This window comes from Miscanthus floridulus, chromosome 8 (assembly GCF_019320115.1).
Source record: "Miscanthus floridulus cultivar M001 chromosome 8, ASM1932011v1, whole genome shotgun sequence".
In the NCBI taxonomy this organism is placed as follows: Eukaryota; Viridiplantae; Streptophyta; class Magnoliopsida; order Poales; family Poaceae; genus Miscanthus; species Miscanthus floridulus.
Genome location: NC_089587.1, coordinates 64293866 through 64306624, shown reverse-complemented (window position 1 = coordinate 64306624; position 12759 = coordinate 64293866). Strand labels below are relative to the sequence as shown.

Here is a 12759-nt window from a genome sequence, read left to right as displayed (position 1 = left end):
CCAGAGAGCGGGGCATGGGGGAGTGGGCACGCAGCAAGCAAGGGCGTCCAAACGATGTCTGTACGCTAGTATCGCCCATTTACAATTCGACATAGGGAGTACATATACAGGTTTCGACATGTGACCTCAGCAAAACTAAATCATGTTTGGTTGCAGTTCAATCATGTTTAATTCTCCGTAAATGTGAGTTGTAAAAGGTATACTTCTATAACTGCACTTATAATTAGGATCAAGCTAGGGAAGACATAAGCGTAAACAAATTGTATCTTGTGAAATGGCAAATAATGTTTCCTTTCTTGATAAATAGTATAAGGCAAGATAACTCATATATAGCACCATTTTTGGAATCATATCATGCATGCGAAACCACACAATGAGCAACACATATATTTATAGGTCCCTCAGTGCTGAGTTTCAACATCAACTCAAAGCCTTGAGCAAAAGAAAAGATCAAAAGAAGAGAAAAGAAGCCAAGATGGCCTACGAAGCTGCAGCAGTGTTCGCAGCAGTGTCTCTCACCGCCTTGTTCACCGGCGGCGAGGCCTGCGACAATGTCCCTTCCATGACATGTACCGCGGCGTGCAAGGAGACGAACAAGTGGGAGCAGCTGTGCGAGCAGACGCTCCAGACCGCGCCGGACACCGCCGAAGTGACCGTGTACACTAGTAGAGAACAGACCTTGATCCAAGGGCCAAATCAGGCTCTAGTCCCGACATTTTTTGCGCCCGGGACTAGAGAGACCTTTAGTCCCGGTTGGTGGATCCAACCGGGACTAAAGGTCCCTGCCCAACGGCTCCTGCGCCAGGTCGTTGTGGCAGGGGACCTTTAGTCCCGGTTGGATACACCAACCGGGACTAAAGGTCGACCTTTACTCCCGATTGGTGGATCCAACCGGGAGTAAAGCTCTTGTCCCGGCTGGTGGCGTGGCCCGTGGCTGAAAACATACCTTTAGTCCCGGTCGGATCCACCAACCGGGACTAAAGGTCCACCCTATATATACCGGCCGGCTTCTTCCTCCCTGAGCCGGCCGGCTTCTTCCTCCCTGAGCCCGCCCAAGAGCTCAGTGTTCTCGCTCTTCCATCCATTCTTCTTCGATTCTCCGTCGATTTCTTCGATTCCTCCGTCGATTCTTCGGTTCTAAAGGTTACCAACTTCAAACTCTCATGTTTCACCATTGTCTTATTTCATTTTGTTCACTATATATAATTATATATATATGGTTCTTTATTGTGGTTTTTTTCATTTGTAAGCAATTTGAGCTCAAAATCACTTAAAGTTTGCATATTTACATTAAGGAAGGTTAAAGTAGCTATTAAAAACTAGTATTCACCGTTCATTTGTAGCATGCATAGCACACTTCATTGTTTAGAGATATAGAGAATTTTAGAGTTTTTTTTAATTTTATTTGATTATAAATGAGAAATTTATAGTGTATTAAAAAATGAGTATAGAGAGTAGATGGCAACTGCTTTCGGGTCCTTGGCCTCTCATGGGTTCCCAAAGCGACTTAGGCCAGGCCTCCCACTCATTGCATGCGGCAAGTGTTGTGATGAGACGAAGATTGTGATGGAGTACCGAGTGAAGAAGGAGGGTCCGAACAAGGGTCGCATTTTCTACAAGTGTCCGGATCGCAATGTGAGTTATTTTATCGTATTTAATGACTATGGTTAGTTTATACCTATTTTCATGATGGTTGTGATTAAAGTTCTAATTTATGTTTTAATTTCAGTGGGATGGCACTGGATGTTCAGGCTTCTACTGGGAGGAAGAATATGTTGAACTCGTGCAAAAATATCTTGCACAACAGGCAGATATGGTGGCTAATGATGCAGTGATCCAGCCAAAGAAGCCCAAAGATGTTGAACAAACGGGAGATCTGTTTGTTTTAGTTGAGATTGGTCGCAAAATCCTTGTTCTGCTGAAGTGCATTTTAGCTTTAGTGTTTATAGTGGTAGTTGGGATTGTCTACATTGTAGCGAGGCTTTCTTAAATTTATAGCTTTTGTGGTGGTATGCATGTTGTATAGTTAACTAATTATGTTCTAGGTTTTAATACGGTATTTATGTCATATAATGCAGATGAGTCGGCATTGGATGTACAATGCTGATCATCGCTCACAAGAGTTCATGGACGGCGTGCATTCTTTATTACGTGCGGCCGAGGCAAACAAACGCGATGGTTTCATGTGCTGCCCATGTGCCGTATGTAAGAATACAATGGAATATGCTAACTCAAAGACTCTTCATTCACACTTGTTCAAGTCGGGTTTCATGGCAAACTATATTTGTTGGACGAAGCATGGAGAAACCGGAGTTTTTAATGGAAGAAGGTGAAGAAGAACAATGGGGCGATGATGACATTTTGCTGAATATGGTGCCTTCAATGATACTGCAATGGAGGAAGCTAAAGAAGAGGTGGGGGCAAAGGAGAAACCCGCTGAAGAAGAGGCGGGGGCAGAGGAGGAGCCCGCTGACGATCTTGGTCAGGCCATTCGTGACGCACAAAGAGAATGCGAAAGTGAAAAGGAGAAGATCAAGTTCGACCGCATGCTAGAGGATCACAAGAAATTGCTATACCCAACTTGTGATGCGGGGCAGAAAAAGTTAGGTACCACATTGGAATTGCTGCAATGGAAGGCAAAGAATGGTGTATCTGACAAGGGATTCGCGGAGTTGCTAAAAATCCAAAAGAAGATGCTTCCGAAGGATAACGAATTGCCCAGCACTACGTATGAAGCAAAACAGGTAGTCTGCCCTTTAGGATTAGAAATCCAGAAGATACATGCATGCCCTAATGACTGCATCCTCTACCGTGGCATGGAGTACGAGAAGTTGGATGCATGCCCTGTATGTCACGCGTCGCGGTATAAGATCAGGCGAGATGACCCTGGTGATGTTGAGGGCGAACGTCCCAAGAAGAAAATCCCTGCCAAGGTTATGTGGTATGCTCCTATAATACCACGCTTGAAACATCTTTTTAGAAATAGAGGACCATGCAAAGTTGTTGCGATGGCACAAAGAAGACCGTAAGGTAGACAATATGTTGAGACACCCTGCTGATGGGTCCCAGTGGAGAGCAATCGATAGAGAATTCCCGAGTTTGCAAGTGACGCAAGAAACTTAAGGTTTGCTTTAAGTACGGATGGTATGAATCCTTTCGGGGAGCAGAGCAGTAGTCACAGCACTTGGCCTATTACTCTATGTATCTACAACCTTCCTCCCTGGTTATGCATGAAGCGTAAGTTTATTATGATGCCGGTGCTCATCCAAGGCCCAAAGCAACCTGGCAACGACATTGATGTGTACCTGAGGCCACTAGTTGAAGAACTTCTACTTTTGTGGAACAAGCCAGGTGTACGCGTGTGGGATGAGCACAAGCAGGAGCACTTTGACCTACGAGCATTGTTGTTCGTAACAATCAATGATTGGCCAGCTCTAAGTAATCTTTCAGGACAATCAAACAAGGGATATAATGCATGCATGCACTGTTTCGGTGACATGAAAGGTATATTCTTGAAAAAGTGTCACAAGGTCGTGTACCTTGGGCATCGACGATTTCTTCCTGCAAATCACCCCGTAAGAAAGAAAGGCAAGCATTTTAAAGGTAAGGCAGACCACCAGACCAAGCCTCGCAACCGAACTGGTGAGGACGTCCTCGATATGGTCAATGATGTGAAAGTAATATTGGAAAGGGACCCTGGCAGCCAACCTGTTTCGAAGGACGCCAACGGTCACGCACCCATGTGGAAGAAGAAGTCCATATTTTGGGAGCTACCCTATTAGCAAGTCCTAGAGGTTCGCAGCGCGATCGACGTGATGCACCTGACGAAGAATCTTTGTGTGAACCTGCTAGGCTTCATGGGCGTGTATGGAAGCCTAAGGACACAATTGAAGCACGATAGGACCTATGGTGTTTGAAAGAACGAGACAACCTGCATCCAGAGAAGACAGATGATGGATGTCAGTACTTAAGTCCTGCCAGCTACACTCTTAGCAAAGAAGAGAAGGACAGCTTGTTTGAATGCCTAGATAGCATTAAGGTACCGTCTGGATTCTCCTCGAATATAAAGGGTATAATAAATGTGCCAGAGAAGAAATTTGGACACTTAAAGTCCCATGACTGCCACATGCTGATGACTCAATTGCTTTCAGTTGCATTAAGAGGAATTCTACCGCCAAATGTACGTCTAGCCACCGTGAAGCTATGTGCATTCCTCAATGCAATTTCTCAGAAGGCAATCGATCCAACGGATCTAGCGAAACTACAGAATGATGTGGTTCAATGTCTTGTCAGCTTTGAGTTGGTGTTCCCTCCTTCCTTCTTTGATATCATGACACACCTCCTAGTTCATCTGGTCAAGGAGATTACTATTCTCGGTCCTGTGTTTCTACACAACATGTTCCCCTTTGAGAGGTTTATGGGAGTCCTGAAAAAATATGTTCATAACCGTGCTCGGCCAGAAGGAAGCATCGTCAAGGGCTACGGAACAGAGGTCATTGAGTTCTGTGTTGACTTCATTCCCGATATTAACCTGATTGGTGTTCCTGAATCACGACACGAGGGGAGACTAAGTGGAAAGGGGACACTAGGGAAGAAAACATATATTGGTAAGGGTGATGATTATTTCAATAAAGCACACTACACAGTTCTATAGAACTCCGCCTTGGTAGATCCGTATATCGAGACACACAAGAACCTCCTCCGATCTGAGTTCTCAGGGAAGTCTGAAGCATGGATTACGCGTCAGCACATGGAAACTTTCAGCAACTAGTTGCGAAAAGAATGTCAGGGTGATGAGAGTATTGATGAGGAGTTGTATTTGTTGGCTAGGCAGCCATCGTGGCATATCCTCACATACAAAGGGTATGAGATAAATGGGAATACATTTTACACAGTAGCACAAGATAAAAGGAGCACCAACCAGAACAGTGGTGTCCGCATAGATGCCACCGACCCTAGTGGGAACAAGCAAACATATTATGGCCGCATAGAGGAGATATGGGAACTGGACTATGCATCTCATTTTAAGGTACCTTTGTTCAAGTGCCAGTGGGTAAAGACGACTGGAGGCGGCGTAGTAGTAGTCGACAACCAGTATGGAATGACAACAGTGGACCTCAACAATATTGGGTACAAAGGCGAACCGTTTGTCCTTGCGAAGGATGTGACTCAGGTGTTCTATGTCAAGGATATGTCTACAAAACCGAAGAGAGGGAAAAACGACAACCACGCAATCAATGATGAGCCAAAGCGCCACATAGTTCTTTCAGGAAAAAAGAAACATCGTCGGAATCGAAGACAAGTTAGACATGTCAGAAGATTATGAAAGGATGACCGAATTTCACCCTTCACAGTGAACAAAGACCCTAGCATCCAGCTAAACGATGAGGACACTCCATGGTTACGGCGCGATCATAACCAAGGGACATACGTCAAGAAGAAGTTCACTACTATGCCCGCTTGGTATATATATATTGATGTTCAATAGTGTGTATTTGAGATATTATGTAATAATTGTGAATTTATGTTTGAATGTGGGGTTATATCACATTGAAACGATGTGAAAACAAATTTATGTTTGATGTTGGGATTATGTCGCGTTGAAATGATGTGAAAACAAATTTATGTTTGATGGTGGGATAATGTCACGTTCAAATGATGTGAAAACAAATTTCCAGTCGAAACACAAGAGTTTTTCTGAATTTAATTAAACATTATATTTTTTGCATTATCGAAATAGTAATTTAAACACAATATTATGTTTTAAAACTTGTTAAAAAAATTAAACTTTAGGTCACAGAATTTTGCTGTGTACAATAAAGCAAAATAGAATCTATATTTTTTTAAACATTTTTATGCCTTGTATTTAATTTTCTGTGCATTTAACAAACATTTTATCAATTGTATTTAATAAAGCAAAATAAAATCCTAATGAATTGGCGGGCAGTGAAACTGCATGTTTGTTGCCCGCCAAAACACCTTTAGTCCCGGCTGGTGGCGGCGCCCGGGATTAAAGGTATTTTCCTCTGCTCCCGCCCCGGCCCCTCAGGGACCTTTAGTCCCAGGCCCTGTGAACGCCCGGGACTAAAGGACCTTTAGTCCCGGCTAGTGGTTGAGCCCGGGACTAAAGGTTCTCCACCTATATAAGCGCCCGCCCGGCCCCTCTTCTTCCTCCTCCCCACTGCCCTAAGTCTACCGCCGCCGACGCCGCCGTCGACGCCGCACCTCGTCCACACGCCCACCTCGCCGACGCGGCCCACCTCGACGACACCGGCGCCCCTCCTCGACCTCGTGCCGGCCCCCGACCCCCACTGGCTCCGCCCATCGGCGCCCCGACGCCGGCCCCCAACCCCCACCGCTCGGCCATCGGCGCCCCTCCTCGACCTCGCGCCCACCGGCGCCTCGACCCTACGCCACACCGACACGCCACCCCGGATCGACGGCCGCACGCCACATCGACACGCCGCCCCGGATCGACGGCCCTATGCCGACCCTACGTCGCCGACCCTACGCCGCCCCCACTGCCACTACGCCGCCGACCCTACGCCGACCCTCGACGCCGGTCATCACCGCCCCGACGCCCACCGAAGCTCACCGCCGAGCACACGGTATATGACTTGCATTGTGTGTATGGTATATGACTTGTGTGTATGCAGTGTATGTTGTAACTGCGGAGCAACGCCGCCCCGTTGTTGTATATGCGGAGCAACGCCGCCCCGTTGTTGTATATGCGCAGCAACGCCGCCCCGTTGTTGTATATGCGGAGCAACGCCGCCCTGTTGTTGTATATGCGGAGCAACGCCGCCCCGTTGTGTTGTATATGCGTAGCAACGTACGCCGCGATTCGTCCTAGCGAGAACGACGATTCGCCCTAGCGAGAATGATGATTCACCCTAGCGAGAAGGGCGAATTCGCCCTAGCGAGAACGGCGAATTCGCCCTAGCGAGAACGATGATTCGCCCTTCTCGCTAGGGCGAATCGTCATTCTCGCTAGGGCGAATTCGTCGTTCTCGCTAGGGCGATTTTTCCTTCTCGCTAGGGCGAATTGTCGTTCTAGCTACGGCGAATCGTCGTTCTCGCTAGGGCGAATTGTCGTTCTCGCTAGGGCGAATTGTACATATATGACTTGTTTACATATATGAATTGTTTATATATATGACTTGTTTATATATGTGACTTAGATTTTGTTAAATTTGTTAGATATGGCTGCCCCGGGAGACAACATGGATGAAGAAATGATGAATATTATTGCTGGAGGTGATGCGCAGGATGTTGATGACGGAAGTCAATATCTAGCTCTTGAAAATGAGCAAGAAAATGTTTTGCAAGAAAATACAGGCGAGGTATATATACTAAATATATATTATATGTGGAATATTGTATATATTTCTGTGTACAAAAGATATTTATTTATTATTTTTTTATATGTAGCCCTCTGGATCGGTGACCACAACGGCGAAGAGCAAAAATGTTCGAGGACCGAAGAAACCACTGGAGGGCCGGTACATAATATCGGAATTCAAGATCGAGACAGGCGAACCACTTGGTCCACATAAAAGGAAATTCGTGGAACACTGTGGGTACCTTGTAAGAGACAGAATTCCGATCAGTATCCGTGAATGGAAGAAAAAGATCAACGAGCCTGATGTTAGTTTTGTCCCTGACGTTGACAAGAATTTGCTCTGGAATGATATCCTTGCCCATTTCACGTTGCAAGCGGATGATTATGATGATATCAACGATGATGAATTGAAGGAGCTAGTTCGATCATGGGCTATGAAGAAGATGGCCACACAATTCCAGACTTGGAAGAAATACCTATACAACACATACATCAAGAAGAACGAAACGCCAAATTGGGTTACTGCTAAGGGCCCAATCTCGAAACAGAGGGCCTATTGCAATGCTTTCGTACAGTACAAGACATCAGAAGAGGGTGAGGCACGGGTGAGAAGGAACCAAGAGAATGCCCGAAAAAGGTATACCACCATGACATGGGATCAGGTGGCTACGATACTGCCATTTCGAAGTGGCAAAAAATGGAAGCGAACATTATTGCCAAGGGGATCAAACCAGAATCAGCCAAGTGGCCCCTACGCTCGAAGAATTAGTTTTTCGGTCATGGGGGAAGACTCGACCCACAGACCGGTCGAGCAGTGTATGGGCCAAAACTCGAAATAGCAGCACGCCGATTGGCTTTTGCTATAGAAGCCAAAGAGATTGGTGCGTTCAAGCCCAATAGAGAGAAGGATGAGCTGACGTATGCCATCGGGACTGCTGAACACACTGGCCGAACCAGAGGCTTAGGACGCAACACTCCATGGGTTCATGGTTTTCCTGATGACAGGGAAACCTACCGAAGCCACCAGAGAAGCAAGGAGGAGCAAGCAGCGCGGGTGGCAGTGTTGGAGGAAATGGTGCTTGAAGCAAAGGAGCGAGAAAAAGCAATGGAAGCAAGAATGCAGGAAGAAATCAGAAAGCAAGTGCAGATAGCAATGAGTGCTCAGAGGCAGGCATCAGAGCCAGGAATGAATGTTAATATTAGCCCCCCTGGTCAGTTGAAAAGCAGTTGCGCTTCCACTGAGCTGCCAAAGCAAGATGACGCAGCGCTGCGCTTCCCCGTGGATGATGTCACTATTCCAATGACATCAATTGAGCTACATGTTCCAAGGGGGAATGACACAATCAAGGTCGCTGTCGGTGTTTTTTACTCCTCTAGACCCTACCAAGACACCAAGAATCCATGGGGCACCAATACAACCTAGATATGCTAGGGTTGCAGTGGACCAAGTGAGCAAAGGTTATGAGGATCTAGTTCTTGACATTCCTGGAGGTGATGGAGAGAAGACTCTAGGAGAAGCAGAGAAGGCATATATACTATGGCGCAAGCGCTACATCATTATCCCTGGGGCGTCTGCTCCATCGCCAGCAGACATTAGGTGCGGACAAAAGTTAACAAAACATTTTTTTGATAATTTTCAATGGGCATGACTAATAATAAGCATTTACTTATATCTCATTATTTTTTATACTCACAAAGCAGGGCATCCACCAACCTAAGTCCAGTTGTTGCTTCTCCCGACCATCATAGTGCTCAGGGCAATGATGACGCCTTCGAAGGCACTGCTGCATCCCCACCATCTCCAACTCCTCCGCCGCCTCCAAGGAAGTCCACAACTCCTCCGCCGAGGTCTCCAACACCTTCGCCGCCTCCAAAGTCTGCACTGCCTCCAAGGCGGTCTCCAACGCCTCCCCCACCTCCAAGGAAGCCAGCCCCTAAGAGGTCCGCCCTGCAAACGAAGTCGTTGCCCCGCCCATCGGCAAAGAAGCAGAAAGCAAGTACTCATCCAGTTCCTCAAAAACTGTCTTATGAGAAAAGTGATCAGGAATTAAAGGATGCAGTACAAAAAGATGTGCATGATTTCTTTGAAGGTGTAAAACAGGCACAACGAGCGAGGGACAACCCGGAGAAATCATACTTCTACCTACCTCCGGATCAGCTAAGAAAGAAGGTGGAACAAAAAAAACGGGATTCTCTTAAGAGCGCCGCGAAACAACCGATATCGGACTATGACCGCTCTCTCACCAAGTCATATGAGGCGGCGCAAAAAAAGAAGACAGTAGGGAAAGGTGTTGCACAACTCGGACAACAATCGCAACAATCAATCCCCCCCCCCCTTGTCGTTCCTAACGAATATGGTTCAAACTTAAACTTAATGGAGGAGGTAGGCGGCTATGAGTCGTTGCTTCAGTTTTATCACGACACTGGTTTGAACCTTGCCCAAGTGCTCGCTGAAGGACCATCTGCTCTGGAAGTGGATCCTTACAAGAAGTTTGTAGCAGGCCAGAGTCTATACAACCCAGAGAAATTAGATGAACTGGGTACGCAAATGTACCTGCTAAACGAGTGGTACATGTCGGCGTCTGCTGCGGGACAAATCTACATTTCTGTCAGAATTAGAAACCACCATTACTTTCGTGGCAATGACATTATCTATGTCGAGCTTCCAGAATTACACCAACTATGCCACCTGGACTCTCTCGACAAAAGTCTCATTAGCTGCTATTGTCTGTAAGTGTGATTATTTTCTACTATATTCACAATTTCTTTATTATATATTCACAATATATATTCACTATTTTCATGTATGCAGATATGAGATGACAGAACTTAGAAAGAGAAAGGATAATGATGTTGGGTTCGTTGATCCATATGTCGTATTCAAACACCCTAACCCCCCGAAGGATTATAAGCCAGAACCTGAGAGAAATCTCATGAATTTCTTAGTGAACCAACGCGACAAGAAGGAGATACTCTTCCCCTACAACTTCAAGTGAGTGTTATTATAAGTAATTAATGTCGATCATATATATGGGACATCAATATTTCCTTACTAGCTAGTTACCTCTCTCACACACACATATATATATATATGTTTATGCAGCAATCACTGGATATTGATGGTCATCGATATGGCCAATAGTAGATTGAAAATCTTAGACTCGTTGAGAAAATCACAAACGGAGTATCAAGACATGATAGATATTATACAAGGGTAATTAATTTAGTTTCTCTATAACAACATATATATATATATATATATATATATATATATATATATATATATATATAATGGCGCCGATCTCTCAACAATTATTAAAGGTTAAATTATTTTTTTATTTTATTGGGAGCAGGGTTTGGAAAAGGTTAATTGAGGAACAAAAAATGAAACATTGCAAAGAGCCACTGGATGTAATCGCACACAAAGTAAGTACTATAACTACACATTTATATTCAATTAACACCATATGATGATTTCAATTCACCCTAATTGATTTTTTTTCGTAAAAGTGGGTTCTAAGGCAGGAGCAGGGTAACAACTACTGCGGATACTATGTTTGCGAGTTCATCATGGCGTACTCAAAGAGAACTCCTGAAGAGCGTCTCAAAGTACGTATATAAATACTTTTTCCTTCATATTATTTCGATCGTATATTTACAATTTCTTTATTGCTCTCATTTGTATAAGTAATTACATGAGCAATACACATACATATATATATATATATTAATACATTTTCCTTTAACTTTTATTGAAGACTGAATGGTTGAGGAAAAGAGTCATATGACTTGACCAACTTAAAGCAATTCGAGAGACTATAGCAGGATTTCTCAATGACCAGGTCATCAACCCCAACGGCGAGTTCTACAATGACTCAAACGAAACGTGGAATCCAAATCTGGAGGAGTGAATTCCTAAGGACCTAAACAATTTATATATCAAACATTTGTAATATATATAGAGTATGGTGTACAAAGTAAGGACGCGTATATTCGTTTGTTATTTATGTACAAAGTTCGAACGAAAACTTACGCGTGCGAAGTACACATATATATTACTATTATATATTACTATTAGCAGCGTATTCGAAAATATATTTTAATATCAAAACTAACTAATCATTAAATGAAAAAAGACATCAAAAATAGAAACCAGAAAAAGGAAAAAAAAAGAGGGACCTTTAGTCCCGGTTGGTAACACGAACCGGAACTAAAAGTCCTGCCGCGTGGCGTTGAACGCCAACCCTGAAGACCCCCCTTTAGTCCCGGTTGGTGTTTCCAACCGGGACTAAAGGTCGCCAAGCCGGGACTAAAGGAGGGTACCTTTAGTCCCGGATTGGTACTCCCGGTTGGGAAACCGGGACTAAAGGGGTTTCCCAACCAGGAGCAAAAACCCTTGCTGCACTAGTGGTACGCGCTCATCGCGACAAGGCTGGCCAAGAGGAGGTACGAGGACACCATGGCGGAGCTGGACCAGATGCTGGGCCCCGTGGGGCGCTGAGCGGTTGGCGATCGACAACTGCAAGGAGAAGTACAGCGCGGCGCTGAGCAAGATGGCCGTTGTCGTGGACCACATGTCCGCCTGCGACTTCTCGCTCGCCAGCAAGGAGTACATCGACGCCGAGGCCCGCGTCCGTTCATGCCAGGAAGGACTGCAGCCGTACCAGTTCTTGCCGTTGTTCGCCAAGGTCTCTGCCGATCATGATTCGACCCTGGTCGCGTATTTACTAGGCGCTATCATTGTTGGCAGGTAGACTCTCAAGAGTACACAGCAGCAGCAGGTTTAATTTGCGTTGCATAGCGGACGATCTTGTGCTATTCATAAAGATAATGAGTGGTTCATGATCGATTTTTGTCATTAATTCTGATGAGTTAATATATTATGTTATGTGAACGTCGTTGCTTATAAAGTATGCAAATCATAACATTTTTGTGATATATAAGTATCTGTCTATCTGCTACATATCCATATCCAATTCTGTTCTACCCGTACCTTTTTGTTTCTTTAGTTTCTATAATATATATATTCAAGGAATTCCATGTAATTTATACTCACGGCTAGAGAACAGACCTTCGGCTTAGAGTCCCGGATCTATGTTTTTTGGGCATCGGAGACCTTTAGTCCCGGTTGGTAACACCAACCCGAACTAAAGCTAGGGTCTACATTATGGCCGGTTGGTGTTACCAACACGGACTAAAGAGTCTTGGCTTTTAGCCCCGGTTGTCCTCCAACCGGTTAGTTCGAAAGGAAAGCAATTTTTATTAAGGATGGCAAAGGAAACATGATGACTCCTCTAAGTGTGAAAAATATATACATGTGTATGTAACTTTTTCAATGTTTTTACATAATATGTCCATATTCATAACAAAGAATCACAATATTATGATAAAAAATGGGTGAATTGATGCCTTTTTGT

General features: G+C 44.7%; 1 pseudogene; it reads left to right on the top strand.

Moving 5' to 3' along the window:
- Positions 1 to 475: 475 nt before the first annotated feature.
- Positions 476 to 12096, top strand: LOC136478516 (uncharacterized; annotated as a pseudogene).
- Positions 12097 to 12759: the final 663 nt, after the last annotated feature.